The sequence below is a fragment of the Pleurodeles waltl genome, chromosome 3_1 (assembly GCF_031143425.1).
Source record: "Pleurodeles waltl isolate 20211129_DDA chromosome 3_1, aPleWal1.hap1.20221129, whole genome shotgun sequence".
NCBI lineage: Eukaryota > Metazoa > Chordata > Amphibia > Caudata > Salamandridae > Pleurodeles > Pleurodeles waltl.
The window spans coordinates 201,277,784-201,295,555 of record NC_090440.1 but is presented as its reverse complement, the minus strand read 5'-3'; the positions used below and the strand labels follow the sequence as shown (position 1 = coordinate 201,295,555).

The 17,772-nt window shown below is 45.0% G+C and overlaps 1 protein-coding gene across 15 annotated transcripts in view; it reads right to left on the bottom strand.

Moving 5' to 3' along the window:
- Positions 1 to 17,772, bottom strand: part of LINGO1 (leucine rich repeat and Ig domain containing 1) — a 3,157,620-nt gene that overhangs the window by 2,753,794 nt on the left and 386,054 nt on the right. The window lies entirely within an intron of this gene.

Here is a 17,772-nt window from a genome sequence, read left to right as displayed (position 1 = left end):
GCTCCTGAATGGACTTCGAGTTGTGGATGGTGATAAAATCCATGAGTTGACTTAGATACAAGGTACTCGGAAAATTCTAGAGGTAAAACGAGCGGACAAAGACGGCCTGACATCTGGAGTGATCACCCAATGAAAAGAGAAATTATTGTGTGGTCTTCCTTTCTCTGCTTCCGCATTTAAACCCTCAACCCCAGCATCTGTGTTTAGGTAACTAAATGGCTGAGTTATGTAGTTGTTAAGGTAAGCAGAGGAGGTGATAATGGTTTAATGGGCAACGAACCCTGTGTGTTTGTATTAATTGTGTTTCTTCGAGCGTGTACTGCTTAATTAAATAGATGTAAACCTAACAGCAGAGGGAATGAGTGTAGAGAATTCTGGAAAGGAAGATTGTGGGAGAGGCATGGCGATAAGAAAAAATACGGTGGAGAGCAAACGAAACGTAAGAATATAAGGACAAGCCATGGAGACTATTGAAAAAAGAGACAGAGGAAAGTAAACGTTGAAATGAGAGGAGGTAGTTAGAAAATTAAGGGCAGCAGAGAATATGGAAAATAAGGGAAGAATATAAGAGGAATAGAAGGCAAGAGACAGAGTGAGACATTAGGAATTATGTAGAGTGAAATAAATCGGGAGTGCAGAGAACAGAGAAGATTTTAATCAATAGAAATCCATGTTTCTAAAGACGCTGCTTTTCACATCCTTATAGATTTGCTGCAGCTGCCATATGTCACCTTCTTCTGAATAATTTGCACTGTTAAACCCACAATTTTTTTTCTATCCCAAACTCTTAAACAATTCCTAAAAATACTTCACATAAAGTGCAAGCTGCTCCCAAAAATATGCAAAATGTAACTGGTCAAATTACAACTGTTGTATTCAGGCAGTAAAGAGATACAACTTTGCCCAAGTGCTGTTAATATTCTCAAATGAAAAACTAGGATACAGGCTTTTGTTTGCAACAGTGCTAAAGTGCATGTGCACTGTCTCTTAAAATGTGATACATTGTGTCTCTCCATGATTGGCATATTTGATTTACTGGTAAATCCCTAGTAAAATGCACTATGTGTGCCCAGGATCTGTAAATCAAATGCTACTAGTGGGCCTGCAGCACTGATTGTGCCACCCACTACAGTATCCTTTCAAAAATGTCTGAAGCCTGCCAATGTAGAGTCTGTGTGTGCAGTTTTAAACTGACAATTTGACCTGGCAAGTATACCCTCTTGCCAGGCCCAAACCTTTCTTTTTATTACATGTAAGTCACCCCTACGGTAGGCCCTAGTTAGCCCAAAAGGCAGGGTGCAGTGTATTTAAAAAGTTGAACATATACTTTTAATTAACTTGTTCAGATATTTTAAAATAACTCTTACATTTGTTTTTCACTATTGCAAGGACCATCTCTTCCATAGGTTAACATTGTGGTTACATTAAAACATAATTTAAGTGTAATTTCCAAATGAGAAAAGATAGAAAAGTGGAGTTTGGAGTCTCTGGACTCACACTTTAAAAACACATCTTTTGGTAAAGTTGTTTATTTAATTGCAGGTCTGAAAAGGCCAGTTTTAGAAAGTTGGCATTTTCTTTCTTTAACCATTTTGTGCCTTAGCCTGTTTCTGAATACACGGGTTGAGGTGACACCTACACTTGTGCATTCTCTCTAGACAGCAACAACACAGGAAGGTCTGGGTGTGACAGGGGATACATCTGCATTCATCTGCATACTGAGAGTCTTCCTGGGCAGGGACAAGTAATTCACACTTACATCTGCATAGGTTGTGTCAAGCCCTCACACAAAGGGCTAATTTTCCCTCTACTGATAGTACGGAGCCGGGGCTGGGTTGAAAGGGATCCTTGTGCACTTCAGAGAGTTCCTTTGAAGTCACCCTTACATAAAAAGTATTTTGGGGTATAAGTCTTACACCATATACTCAGAACACTTCTGGACTGAAGACATTTTGCCAAGAGGAAGGACTGCTGTGCTGCCAGGAGGGACTGACACGTTGCTGTTTGCTTTGCTATGTTGGCCTGCTGCTTCTTGCCTGGAAGTGAGAGGACTGAACTTAACTCTCTACATCCGGTACAACAACCCCGGCTTTCAACACAGCCCAACTTGGCCGGCGCAGCACCGATGCATCGAAACTGGTACACATCGCTTTTGTACATCGACGCATCAAGGACATTGCCCGATCAGGAAAGGATGCATCGCCTGCAATAGTGGCACATCCTTTCCTTTGTATCAACGCATTGTCCCCGAACATTGACACCACCAAGGTACTGTCAGTGGGTGTGCGTGACTCCTGCACCTGGCCCGTTCTCCATCACGATCGGACTGAACTTTTGGATTTGCCCTGGTCCAGCGTGACCATACAGCCCCGGTTGGAGCTATTGACTTATAAGCACTGCATTTTTATTCAATCTTTAATAATTCATATATTGACTTGTGTATGTCATATTTTTGGTCTCGTTTAACTCAGATAAATAGTGTGTGTGTGTGTGTGTGTGTATGTGTGGATACACAAATATTTTACACATTGCCTCTTTAGTTTAGCCTGACTGCTCTCTGCTAAGGTGCCAGAGGGTGAGCACAGGTAATTTTTTATTGTGTATCTTACTTACCTTGACTAGGATTGTGGTCCCTACTTAGACGTGTGCAAACCTCTGCCAACAAGAGACCCTATTTCTAATAATATATATATTCACTTAAAAAACCATAAGGTTTCAGGGAGGTTAAAGTTAGGTTCTGAATTTACTCACACAAAACCAGAGAAGTTCAGCAGTTAGAATTATTTCAAGTAACTATAATTTGCGGCCTAAGGTAAGTATAACTCGCACCCCGGCCATGCATGTTTTTTTCTTCAGTAATTTGGCTGCTAATGTTTCATTTATATTTTTACTGACATTATAGAAGATGTCATGAGTGCTGTAATATCTGTGGTAATTTGCAGTGCATGGCAAGGGCACAGGGAAACGTCCTTAATCATGAGTTGTAAACAACACAGATGTTCCGGTAAGCTTAACTATGCTTGCCGCAACAACGCATGGCTTTTTCTGTGCCTTAACCACGCATGTGCTAAACTACGCAAATGCATGGTTAAGGCACAGAAAAAGACATGTGTTGTTCGGGAGAGGACGACAAGGATGCGGTGAGGTAGGTAGGTGTGAGGGTGGATTAAGGGATTGGGGTGGATGGGGCGTTGGGGGCAGGCTATTTTTTTTTAAGGGGCAGGTGGGAGTTTGGTTATTTTTTTAGGGCTTAGGCTGAGGGGGTCGGGCAATTTTTTTTCTTTTTTGGGGTGGAAGTGGGGGTTTGGCTATTTTTTTAAATTAATTTAGGGCTTAGAGTGGGGGGTGGGTAGTTTATTTTTTAAGGGGGGAAGGTTTAAGGAAGGGCAAGAGGAAAGAAAAGGAGGTAGGATCGGGAGAGGACGCACTGAGGTAAGTGGGATTGGGGCAGGGTTGGTGGGCAGTTTTTAAGAATTGAGGTGGATTTAGGGCTTAGGGTGGATGGGGGTGTCGGAGTACTTTAGTTTTTTGGGACAGGGGTTGGGGGGTCAGGATCTTTTTTTAATGGGTCAGGGTAGTTTAGTTTTTATGGGGCAGAGGTGGGGGTAGTTTTTTTTGGGTTCAAGGCGGGTGGAGGGGTCTGGGTAATTTAGTTTTTAGGGGTGGGGTCGGGTAGCTTTTTATTTTAGGGCTTATGGTGGGTGGGGGGTCGGGGTAGTTTATTTTTTAGGGGGAGGTTTTAGGTCTCAGAGTGGATAGGGGGTGTCGGGCAGTTTAGTTTTTAGGGGCGGGGTGGGGGTAGTTTTTTTTTTAGGGTTCAGGGTAGGGGGGGTTGGGGTACTTTAGTTTTTAGGGGCAGGCGTAGTTGGGATATTTATATTTTTTTAAGGGCTCAGGGCCGGTCAGGGTAGTTTAGGTATTAGGGGTGGGGGGAGTTTTGGGCCTCAGTGTAGGTGGGGTTGCATGAAAGAACCATGCATGCCATTTTGCATGCTGTATCCACACATGCCTTCACTAGGCATGCTTTTACAATGAAATTTGTTGTAAAGGCATGCATGCTGAAGGCTTGCATGGAAACGCGGTCGTGGTTCCGACTATGCTTTTAAAGCATGTGTTGTTCTGGCATGCGTGGTTCCATCATACAACCAAGGACGCGAGTCAAAGTTGCCTTACCCCGCAAGTTATCGTTACTTGAAATAACTCTAACTGCTGAATTTCTATGGTTTTGTGCGAGTAAATTCCCTAACCTAACTATAACGTTTCTCTGACCTTTGGTTTTTTGAAGTAAATTTCTCTGTTTTTAAAAAATTCTATGTCCTAACTATAACGTCCCTGTAACCCTTGTTTTTTTCAGTGAATTTCTATGTTTTTTCAACGTAAAGTAATTTCAATAACCATACATTCATCCAACCACCGTGGCGCATTGGCCTTTGGCCTTGTGCGTTGGGGGCTGGCTGCTATACCTACCCAACCCTGCACCACACACAGCCTTCAGCCACTTCCCCTTTTATCCAACAAGAGTCGACAGTTTTGCACAAAAGATCTACCCAAGTGGAGTTCTTGCTGCCTCCTTGGGTAAATGTTCAGTATCTATTCTACACTACAACTGTGTAGTGGGCCACAAGGAAATGTTTTCAGTGGCCTAGTGTGCATTTGGCAATGTGATTGTGACTAATGCGTCTTCCTCCAAAATTCTGTGATAACATGAACCCTCCTATATAGAGGCCAACGAGACTACAAAGACATACATCTCCACCAAACCAGGGTCCTTCCTCTTATCTATATGAAGTAAGTGCTTCTTTGTTTTGTGGAGCTGTCCTCTTATCCCTCGGCTTTCCAGACAGCAGCTGAAGTGAGCCTCAAGTTTTTTTAAATTTTTTTAGGAAGATTCATTAACGGGCACCAAAAATATAAGCAAGTCAAAAAACACTTTTTCTAAAGAAACTAGGTCCTAACTAGAACTGCCTTGTGGTGACACACAGTCAATAGCTTCTCCACATCTTCCTCACAGCTACCATTTACTAGGGTGGGGTGATGTGCGAAGAGAGTAGGCAGCACAAACAAGTCTCCAATTCTTGCAATTTTTTATTTTAAATCAGAGCCATAAAGTGCGAGGTGCAAGGAAAAATTATGATGAGTTTCGTCCAGAGCCTTCAGCTGACCATATATATTTCTTACTTTATATATAGAGATTTATATATATATATATATATATATATATAGAGAGAGAGAGAGACACACACAGAAATAGAGAGGGATGTAAATGAAAATCACCTCTCATGCAAATCCTGCTTACATTTCAAAGTTGTATGCAAAAAGTATTTCAAAATGGCACACAAATGAAAATGGTTGGGGTTTTTCCCAAACTTGATTAGGGTCAACTGTCTCAATTTTAAAATGTCTTCTAATCAAGTTGGTCATAAAAATAATAAATAAATAATAAATGCACAACAGTGTTCTACAGAGCTGTCTCCTGTCAGAAAGGGGTGCAACGACTGTACATAGCCCTGAAACGGAAAACTCATTTTTAAAACATACCTGGGATGTTCTGAATAAAAAAATACATTTTTGATTATAAGAGTTGTGCAAATGTAGGCTTGTTTGCAGACAAGAGCAAGACCGCATATAGTTACTTAACAGTTTTGCTCAGGAAGGAAGAAAGCATTAAGGGGGCTACTGTGCTTACATTAAGTACACTTTAATTTTGAATAAGCTTTTGAGGAGGATCGGCTGAAAGACTTTATAGTTTTCTTTGGAAACATATTTTTAGATATAATGTTAGGATCCACTCAGGGTCAAAGCCTGCAATGCCAAAATAGCTAATAATGGCAAAAATTCGATTCATTACGCGCAATTAATCTGCTGTACATTGTACGTTTACTTACCTCAATGAACAACCCTGTCATATGATGTGGTCGACCACTACCCGTAATTCCATTGGCCCTGAGAGTAGATGACGGGGTTGGAGATGGAGGGAAATGCGAGGAGAGATAACAGGGACCTGGGTGAAAGCTGCATTTGTGCATCCCGACAGTTTCCGCACCTCCCTTCCCTAAACCTGTGACTCTTCTTCTCACTATCAAGGGCAGGTGCCAGGTTTGTCGATGCTGTGAATTCCTCGGTGGGGGACATTCCGTCACTGCCGCTAATGTATGGAAATCAATGCGGTGCGTGTGAAATACACGAAAACCGATCGATCGCAGCCCTACTGAGAGATTACAGGGCGAATTAAGGAAAAACACCGGGGCCTGCAGAGACTGGGCCTGCTCTTCAGGGGAGATCACGCGAGGGAAACGGAGGGGAGAGCACGGTAGACCATGGGACAGGCACGTGCTCAGCAGAGAGCATGGGGCAGCACAGGTGCACAGTAGAGAGCACGGGGTCTGTATTGTATGCAGATACACACAGCAGACAGTAGAGTGTATGCTGCATACTCACACAGCATGGGGTCTGCACTGCATACAGATACAACAAAGAGCAGATAATACACTGCAGGATGACGTGAGCAGCAGAGCACGGGGCCTGTATTGTATGCAGGTACACACAGGAGAGAGTAGAGTGTCTGTATACCAGGGGTGGCTCCTCCATGAGGGTAGAGGAGTGCTGCCCTGGTGCCAGCAGCGGCAGCTGCAAAACTTTTCACCAAAAACTATAATAAACTGTGTTTATTATAGTTTTTGGTGAAAAGGGATGGGGCCACGGGATGACGAGCAATGAGGGGGAGTGCTCAGCACTCCCCTCACAGCGCATGTATGTTTGGCCGGCCGTCTCAGGCCGGCCAAACACACATGCGCAGAAGGGTCTCTCCAGCCCAGTATCACGGTTGCTGGCCTGGAGAGAGCCTGCACGGGCTCCCAGTCTGCCTGGGAGCGCCCTGGCTGGCCACTCCCAGCCAATCCTGACACTTCTCTGAGCAGCGTCAGGAATGGCTGCAGGGCAGGCTGGGAGCCTGTGCAGGAGCGAGACGGAAGAGGAGAAGAATTGTGTGGCACAGCGCGGGAGCGGAGGTACGTTTTTTAAAATATATTTTTTTTATGTTCTGTCGCCCTCCCCCCCAACGCCCGCTCCCTCGGAGACCAGCGAGCCACAACTGCTGTATACTTAAGCACAGCACACAGCATGGAGTCTGCACTGAGTACAGATACAACAAAGAGCACAAAAAAACAGCAGAGAGCAGGTAGGTGGTCTGTAGCATACAGACACAACAGCAACCATGGAGTAAACACCGCAAGCTGAGGTGCTTAGAGCACGGGGCCTGTACTGTATGTAGATACAAACAGCAGACAGCACAGAGTGTACACTGTACACACAGACACAGCAGAGAGCAGGTGGTCAGTGCAGTATATAGATACAACAGAGAGCATAGAGTGTTCACAGTACACACACACACACAATAGAGCAGGCAGTCTGTGCAGTATACAGATACAAACAGCAGAGAGCAAAGAGTGTATACTGTATGTATACTGTACACACAAACACAGCAGAGAGCAGGTGGTCTGTAGCATACAGATACAACAGCAACCACGAAGTGAACACCGCAAGCTGATGTGCAGAGAGCACGGGGTCTGTACTGTATGTTGATACAAACAGCAGAAAGCACAGAGTGTACACTGTACACACACACAATAGAGATCAGGCAGTCTGTGTAGAATACAGATACAAACAGCAGACAGCAAAGAGTGTACCCTGAATATACCAACACAGCAGCAAGCAGGCAGTCTATGCAGTATACAGATGCAGCAGAGAGCAAAGGATGAACACCGTAAACCGATAGAGCACAGGCTTTATACAGTATACATATAAAGCAGAGAGCAGAGTACACACAGCAGGCAGAGGTGCACAGCAGAGAGCATGGGGTCTGTACTGTATGTAGATACAAACAGCAGACAACACAGGGTGTACACTGTATGCACAGACACAGCAGAGAACGGGCAGTCTATGCTGTATACAACAAAGCACAGAGTGTACACTGTGCAAACACATAATACAGAGCAGGCAGTCTGTGCAGTATACAGATACAAACAGCAGACAGCAAAGAGTGTACACTGTATACATAGACACAGCAGAGAGCAGGCTGTCTATACAGCAGAGAGCACAGAGTGTACCCTATACAGGCAGAGGTGCACAGCGGAGAGCACGGGTCTATACCTTATGCAGATACCACAGCAGAGTCCGCGGGGTGTACAGTGTATACATAAACACAGCAGAGAGCACAGAGCGTACACTGTACAAACACACAGTAGAGAGCCGGTGGTCTGTACAGTATACAGATACAAACAGTAGACAGCACAGAGCATACACTGTGTACATAAACACTAGAGAACAAGTGATCTATTCAGTTTACACATAAAAACAGGAGAAAGAAAAGTGTGTTCACAGCAGATAGAAATGCACAGCAGAGAACTGGCAGTCTGTGCAGTATACAGATACAAACAGCAGACAGCACAGGGTGTACACTGTATATACAGACTCAGCAGAGCACAGGCAGTCTATACGGTATACAACAGAGAGCACAGAATGTACACTGTACAAACACACATATAGAGCATGCAGTCTTTGCAGTATACAGATCCAAACAGCATAGAGCAAAGAGTGTACACTGAATACACAGACAAAGCAGAGAGTAGGCAGTCTATACAGCAGAGAGCACATAGTGTACACTACAGGCAGAGGTGGACAGCACGTGGTCTATAGTGCATGCAGATAAATACAGGCGAAAGCAAGCAGTCTCTATAGTATAAAGACAAACAGCGGAGAGCACAGAGTGTACACTGCAGGTAGCAGTGCACAGTAAAGAGTACAGAGTACTGTCGGCAGACACAAACAGCAGAAAGCAGAGTGTACACTATATACACAAACACAGTAGGAAGCAGGCAGTATATAAAGTATGCCAATAAACAGCAGAGTGTACAGAGGATATACTGTATGTAGAAGAGCGCAGTACAGAGCACAAGGTCTCTAATGTATACAGATGCAAAGAGCAGAGCTCACAGTGTGTATACCAAACGCAGAAGTACACAGCAGAGAGCACCAGATTTTACTGTTTGCCGCTACAAACAGCAGCGGTGCAGAGTATGCAGTATGCAGAAACACACTTGTTGGCACGCGGTCTACAAAGTATGCGGATACAAAGAGCGGGGTGGACACTGTATGCAGAGGTGCACAGCAGACAGCACAGGGTCTATATTGTAATGTAATGTAAGGTGGGTTTGTAGAGTGCTGCTTGTCACCCGTGAGGATATCCAGGCATTGAGTAGATTTGTGATGACTGTGAGGCTGGGCCTGATTACAGGCAGTCTTGATGGTCCTGAAAGAAGACTAACTGAAAAATCAGATCTTTAGTTTCTTGCAGAATTCAAGAAATGAGGAGGAGGCCCTGATGTGTTGGGGGCGGTCGTACCAGGATTCGGCAGCTTGTAAGAGAATGAGCAACCTCCCATTCTGCTTCTGTGGATGCGAGGGTGTGTGCAAGAGTGATGCTAGGCGAAGTTGTCTGGTGGGTTGATGGAAGTGAAGCCAATGATTGAGGTATGCAGGTCCCGTGTTGTGTAATGATTTGAATGCGTGTGTGAGACGTTCAAACTGTCAGAACTTTTGGATGGTGAGCCAATGGAGCTCTCTCAGGAGTGGTGTGGGAGGTCAGTGATTAGTCTTGTGGCAGCATTTTGGATGGTTTGAAGTCTGTTAAGAAGATGGGTTGGGATGCTGACATAAAGTGTGTGATCGTAGTATAATCTGCTTGTGAGTAGGGCCTGCATGAAGGTACATCTGGTGCCCAGTGGGCACCTCTTGAATATTTTACGTAGCATGTGAAGGAAGCGGAAGCATGCGGAGATGACAGCTTTGATCTGGGACTTCACAGTGAGGTTGTGTCCAGGATGAGGCCTAAGTTCCTAGCATGGTTGATTAGGGTGGTGGGGGTCCAAGTTAGGTGGGCCACCAGGTGGCATCCCAAGGTGAGCTCTTATTACTGAAAATCAGCACTTCAGTTTTGTCAGTGTTGAGCTTGAGGCAGTTCTCTTTCATCCAATTGGCCACGCTGGTCATGCATTGTTTGGAGTTTGTCATGGTGGTGTCTGAGAGGGAAAAATTAGCTGGGTGTCATCAGCATAGCAGATGATGTTGATTCTGTAGGATCTGATGATGTTAGCCAGAAGAGTCATGTAAATGTTGAAAAGTGTAAGGCTGAGTGATGATCCCTGTGGGACTCCACAGATGAGGTCCTTCGGGTCTGATGTGAACGGCGTGTGCCTGACTTATTGTGTTCTTCCGGAGATGAAGGAAGCTATCCATTTGAGTTCTGGTCCTTGTATTCCCTCTGTGCGTAGTTTGGTAAAGAGTGTGTGGTGTGGTGTGGTATGGTGTTGAAAGCAGTGGAAAGGTCGAGAAGGATGAGGATGGCGGTCTATCCACAGTAGAGGTTGGTGCGTATGTCATCTGTGGCAGTGATGAAGGCTGTTTCTGTGGTGTGGTTATTTCAGAATCCTGATTGTGAGTCGTTCAGGAGTTTGTGGCATTCTAGGTGGTCAGAGAGTTATCTATTAATGGCCTTCTCAATAACTTTTGCTGGCAATGGTAGTAGTGAGATGGGGCGGTAGTTGCTAAGTACTACAGGCTCGGCTGAGGTTTTTTCTTAGGAGGGCGGTGACTTTGGTATGTTTTCAGCTATCTCAGAGGGTGGCTATCTTGAGGGAGGTGTTGATGATTGGAGGTGAGTGTAGCACCAATTGTGGCTCTTTCAGGTTGTAGATAAGGTGGGGGCAGAGGTCTTGGGTGCCTCTGATTGGACTGTTTTCATTATTTATGCAGTGTGTCAATGGGTAGAGGGTTCCATGCTATCATCTGGTAGTCTTCGGTTAATGAGGTTAGCAGGCTGGGAAGGTCGATGGGGGTGGGTGGAGTTCAAAGTTGCTGTAGATATTGGTGAATTTGTCCTGAAAGAAGAAGGAGAGTTTGTTGCAGAGTTCTTCTGTAAGGGTGATGGTGTTGGTTACAGCTGTTGGGTTGGTGCATTCTTTGACAATGGCAAAAAGTTCCTTGTTGTTGTTGGAGCTAGATTTGATTCTCAGGGTCAGAGCCTTTTTCTTGGTCTCTTTCATTTGATGGTGATAGTACAGACTTGTAAGTGTTTCTTGAGGTGGTTCCTCAGGTGTTGGACCTGGCCCTCGTGGCAGGTTCATCCCCTGACTTTTTACCTAATTCCTCCTATTTTATCTGACCTCTCGCTGTAGGCTCTAGAACTCTGAGCACTTTATCACTACCGACCAGTGCTAAAGTGCAGGTGCTCTCCCATCTAAAGTTGATATTATTGGCTTATATCTAATTGGCATATTTAATTTACCTATAAGTCCCTTGTTCAGTGGTATCTCTATACCCAGGGCTTGTAAATTAAATGCTACTAGTGGGCCTGCAGCGCCGCTTGCGCCCCCCACTGAAGTAGCCTTTCAAATCTGTCTCAGGCCTGCTAGCGCAGGGCCTGGGTGCAGTTTTCTGACACAAGGACCTAGCATTTAAATTTACTTGCCAGGCCCAGAACTCCCCTTTTACTACATGCAAGTCACCCCTAAGGTATGCCCTAGCTAGCGCTATGGGCAGGGTGCCATGCATGTAGAAGGCAGGACATGTGCCAGGTGGCGTGGCCTGTCTTGGTAGTGACAAACAGCCTAACTTGGTGTCTCACTGCTGTGAGTGCTGCCTTCTCATAGGATTGCATTAGAAATGCCCTGCCTTATGTGTAAGGGGTATTGTCTGATTTACGAGGGGTAGCGTAGGCATGTTCGGTAAGGTTGTAATGGTGATAATAAATGCTGCTTACTGGTGTAGGTGTATTTTTTATTACTAATACAGAAATTGCACTTCTGGAAAGTGTGCATTTATCTGTGCTTATAACTCTGGTGTTTTGCAGCTTGACTCCAATCTACGTCTGGGCAGAGTGACAGATGGGGCTTTGTGCATACTTTTCAGACAGCCTGTACACAGGGAGGGTGGAGGTGTCACAGAGGTGCATCTGCATACTGAATAGTCTTCCTGGGCTGAGAGAAGTGAGAGGCATGGGCACACCTACATTTTTAAAGGCTGTGCCCTGGCCTCACACAATAGGGTTGTTTACCCCCAACTGATGTTTGGAGCCTGTGCTGGAGGAGAGAGGGGGCACTCCCAGAACCAGTTGTAACTGGTTGGAACCTCCTCTCCCCTCTCATTGTAAAACTCTGTAGAGACTGAATATAAGTACAGGGCAGTTTTCCCCACAATTTGGAGACTCTTGGAATAATTTTAGAACTGGACACAAAAGGCTGGAAGGACTTACCAGGAACCACCATGGACTGCTGCTGCTGTGCTGACCTGTGACCTGTTTTGTCACTGTAAGGACTTGCCACCTGCTTGCATCATCTTTGTGCTGGCCTGTTGCTGGGCTACTTCACGTGTGGACCTGCGTCTTAAATTCTGCTCCCCAGAGGCAGGGTGCTGTGGCCCCTGACCCCTGCAACCTTGTGAAGCACGAGGGATGCTTCAATATTTGACAAGACTTAGGGCACGAGGAAAACTGCAAGTAAGGAGAGTGGAGCGAGCGCACTCCTATCGTGCCGCTGGGGTGAAGCACGCGCCGTGGAGCGCCCCCGGGGCACAGGCAGGCACCTACTTTGGTGCCTGCCCTCTCAGATGGCCGGGCAGGCCGGCAAGTGTGATGAGGATGTTGGGCGGGGATGGAGGCCTCATCAGAGGCTCCCCCTCCCCACCAGGCCCCTTTCGCCTCATTCCAGGAAATTACATAGAAGAGAGCAAAGGGTGTATTTTGTGTGTAGATCACAGCAGAGGGCTTATGGCATATAGTATATGGAGCTAAAACAAGGCAGCGCACAGAGTGTGGACTGCATGCAAACTTGCACAAGGTGGATAGGATATGCAGAGACATCTCAGAGCATGAAGTGTATACAATATGGACAGAAACGCTACAAAGAGAATGGTAAGAATGCAAAGACTTGGATGTATACCATTTGCACACAACTGAATGTGCATGGTGTGCAGTGTATACAGACACCCAGCAGATAAAACAGGGCATACAGTGTGTGCAGACACACAGAGTACAGGATGTATAGCTCATTCAGGGACATACAGCAAAAAGCATAGGGTATATACTGTAAGCATAGGTGCAGAGAGGCAGCAGAGAACACACAATGTATACGGTTTGCAAAGACAAACAACAGAGATCACCAGGTGTACAGTGTGCACAGACACAGCAGAGGGTGCATATTGTATGTAGAGACATACAACAGAAAGCACAGTGGATATACTGTGTGCAGAGGCAGAGAGTAAGCACACAATTCTATAAGGAGAGATCACTGGGTGTATAGAGTATACTGATAGCAGATAAGACACTGTACAATGTGTACAGACACACAGCAGAGAGCACAGGGTGTATAGTGTATGCAGAGACATACAGCAAGGAGGATGTATAATGTGTTTAGAAGCACAGCTGAGAGCACAGGATGCATAGTGTAAGGAGAGACACAGCAGAGAGAAGCGCGTATTTACTCTATACAAAGACAACAGAAAGCACACAGTGTATACTGTATGGGATGATACATATAGTATACAAACACAATATAGATAAGACAGGGTGGACAGTATGTGCAGAGCACAGGGCGTATAGTGAATGCAGAGCCAGCCAGCAGAGAAACCGGGTGTGTAGTGTGTGCAGACACTGGGCAGATAGCACAGCATGCATAGTGCGTGCACAGACATACAGCAGATAACGCAGTGTGAGTAGTAGGTTCACTGCAGAGACCATATAGTCCATAGTGTGCGCAGAAACATAAAATAAAAAACATAGGGTGTATAGTGTGTGCAGACATACAGTTGAGTTCCCTAGGTGTCTCGGGTGTGTCACACACAATAAAGCGCAGGAGCACATTGTGTGTACACTGTATGTAGAGATGCATATTGTGTCAGACAGCAAAGAACTCAAAGTGTACATTACATAAAAAGACACACAACTGGGAGCATGAGATGTACAGTAGATACAGAAACTCGGCAGAAAGCCCATTTTGTGTGATTGAGATATTTTTTATGTTGAGAGTTTTTCATTCATATTATCATTAACATGCACCATGCAAAGATATTGAGTGTAGTTTTCAGGTTTTGGCTAACTATAGCTAATGTAAACCTGTATTTTACAAATGGCTAACATCTGGTTGCCATCTTCTTTTGTTTCACGTGCCTGTATTTTTTCAAGAGATGCAGACCATTTTGATGGGCTTTTGGGTTTCCTGTTCTCGTGTGAAATGTTTTCATTTTAAAATACTTTTAGAATGTCTTAATGAGCTGCTCTGATGCACCTGCAGAATACAGCTTGGTACGATATGGCACATTATGTTGCAGATAACTGAAAGTTTGAAGGGTGCTTAGAGTAGCATCATTGTGCATCAGCTTGAGAAAATAACAAGCTTAGTTATCTAGTATCATATCAGGCACACTACAGAGAGCAAAGCATGAACATTACATGCAGAGACGTGCAGTTGTGACTACATAATGTTTTGGAGGGCATTTCAGTGAAACTCAGTTGTGAGCACTCGGTGCACACATACTTGTGCGCTTATATCATATCATGGGAGTGACATTAAGTCAGGCCTGATTTTCAGTGACCATCACTTTCGAAGATGTAAAGGAATTTTCCTATGTCAAGTGAAGGCCTCCAAATCACAGTATCAAAGAGCTGTTGGTTGAACATCCATGACAAGTTGACATCTTTGTGCATGATACAGCACGGGGAAAGGGTGTCTGCAGACTGTAAAACATGTATGTCTCAGCAGAGTGTCAGAATCACTTGAAAACAGAGCACGTCTGCTGTGAAACTCTGCTGTTTCACAGGACGTGGAAATTCCCATCTGAGCCCATCACCTTGATCCTGGTACCTTCATGTCCAAGGCGACACAGAAGCCTTTACACCATTCAAGCTTTTCAACTGCTGAATGAATGAAAATAACTCTTAAGCACAGTAGACAACTCCCGCAATGACATCCAGGTGCAGAAACAGTGTGTGTGTGTGTTGTGAGGGGGGGGGGCGGTGTTAATTTTCTCAATACTAACCTTATTCTAAAATATTCGGCAGACAGGTTGGGGTCCTAACTTTCAGCTTGTCCACCATCTCCTCTAACATCTTTACCCTATTCTGTGCCTCTCTCCCTCCAGACAAAATCAAACACTTAACGAACCATACATCAGAACTCCACCTTTTACCCTTAGCCCCACTCGCAAACTTTCACCCTGAAAATACCAACACCTCCAACCTCATCTCACCCATTCTGACTGTTAAATAACAGATCAATAACCTATAAGAACAGCTTTACCACTTACCGTTTCAGCTCCCCCTCATGATGGTACCTGCATAATTGTGCGGTGGGGTCCGTTTGTACCAGAAGAACCTGTATGGGAGGACATCTTTGCAAAATGCAGAAAGCTGGAACACCACATCTCACCTTGAACAAACTATTCCTGGATGCCTTGACTGTCACCTTGAACCGACAAAAAACGTTTGCACTTCATATCCCTCATTTCCTATGCTCCCAACTACACCAATTTTTCAGTGCTCTTATTGTTTTTTAGCACGAACCTGGGCCAATTGAATTTGATCACTTTAAAACAGAAGTGGACTTTATTACACGTTGTTTAAAGGTTCTTTAGGCACAAGGCTAAGTGATTTGCCCAGAATCACATGATATTGAGTAGAGGCTGGGATTCGAACCTGGTTCTTCCTGTCACAGTCAGAAGCTGTTCCCACTAGGCCACATCCTTTTTCTCCTTGTTCAGTTATTCCACAGTCCACAGATTTCCTTTGTCAACTGACCTAAGTTTAACTTCTTCTGAACCTTCCTGGCTGTGTTAGGCAGACAAGATGACCATATAAAAAGACTAATCCTTATTTCCAAACCTGTATATGGCATACCCAACCCTGTCTATTGCAAAACATTGCTGTCTACCCCTGGTAATGGTCACATACTCTTCTAATGTCTGCACCAAGTATCACAAAGTTACAGTGTTCCTCATTCTCTTTCAACCAAGAGTAAACAGCTTTCTCAGTCCCACAGCCGCTTTGTAAACTCTTGACAGAGACACCTGGAGCTCAAGAAAGTGCTCAATACCAAGTTCAGTCCCCTCATGCCACCGAAACATCCAACACCACCAATGCTCCAAACCTGTCCTCATATTCTCAGTAGAGGCCTTTGCCTACAGGGTTTGGGATAGACTGATTTGTGAGGGACTACCACAATACCCCCAGTTTGTAAGCTGACACAAGGCATAAATGTGTGGGGGGGGTCACCATGCTAGGGTTGGGCTAAGAGTCAGAGCAACACATTCTGAACGCCCTAGACCACAGCTGACACCAGAACACCTCTAAAACATGAGCAGTACAGCCATATCAACCTTGGATTCAGTGACACAATCCACGCAGTGCTGCCCAAAGTCTGCATGTGCCATCTATTGACCAAAATGGCCATCCTCTGTACTGATGTATTTCTGTATTCTATCTATAGACTACCACCAATGTACAGAACTCTGGCTGCAGCCACACTTATCAACAGTTCTCACATGTCTAAACTACAACAACTTTGAATGCCTTCTCTTTTCTTTAGAAGGGCTCTAACAAAAGACAAATATAACAACTCCAGCATAAGTCAAACATGCACAATGGAGGTTACAATAGGTTTTTGGTGCTGGTTCATTGTGTGACCCTTCTCCTGGCATGTTGGGCTCGGTTCTCACAGCTCCGTTTTTGCTATGTCTTAGACCATTGTCACTGGGGATGCTTCTTTCCTCCATCCCAAGACTCAAACAGAGGGAAACTCTTCTTCATCTAATTCAGCAGCACTAAGAAGGGAATCAATAATACCGCCTAGTACTTTACAAGACAAACACACAAATAAAGGGTTTTATTGCCCCTTCTCACCATGAATCAAGTTCTAATCACTCAGATCGTACCATGGCCATCTACAGGCAGACACATGATTATCAGACTAATGAAAGGCAGGCTCTTGTACTAACTTGAACCTAGAAAACCCCCAAAACAAGGAAAGCAAAAATGAGGGCAGATATTCTAGGCTTCCAGCCCCGAACATCTGCTGTCAATGTGACCTCTGGAACTCACTGCTGTCCTGACCTTAATGAAAGCGCGTCAGATCTTCTTCTCACATTTCCTCACTCCCATCACCTCTCTGCCATCGGACACCGGCTCAGTTTGTAAATACAGGTGCACAGCTGTCAGTGCTCGTGTTACTTCTCACCCACACCCACCTCCCGGCCAGCTCTAAATGTCTCGCGAAGCTTCTAGAACCAGCGTGCCTCTGCACGTGTCACGTGCTCTGCTGCGTCCTAGGTTATGTCTGAGCTACAAACGCACAAGGTCAAATAAATAAAACATTTGCAGGGAGCACAGTGAGCATGTAGGCGAGACACGATGAATGCAGACACAACATGTTTACACAGGGAGCACAGAGCACGCAGAGAATCTGACTGCAAGGATGGAAACAGAAGTCTGGGTCTATGCAGAGACATTCACACCGCAGAGGGTAGGCAGAGAGACCCTCAAAAGTAAAGAATGTATGCAGAGAGATTCACCTCACAGGGGCAGCGAGGAGCGAATCTGAACATTCACACCACATAGTGTATGCAGAGACTCTCAGTAGTAAACTGTGTATGCAGAGAGATTTGCAGCACAGAGTGACCCACTGGAGAGTACGGGGTAAAAAGAGAGATTCACGGCACTGTGTACGCAGA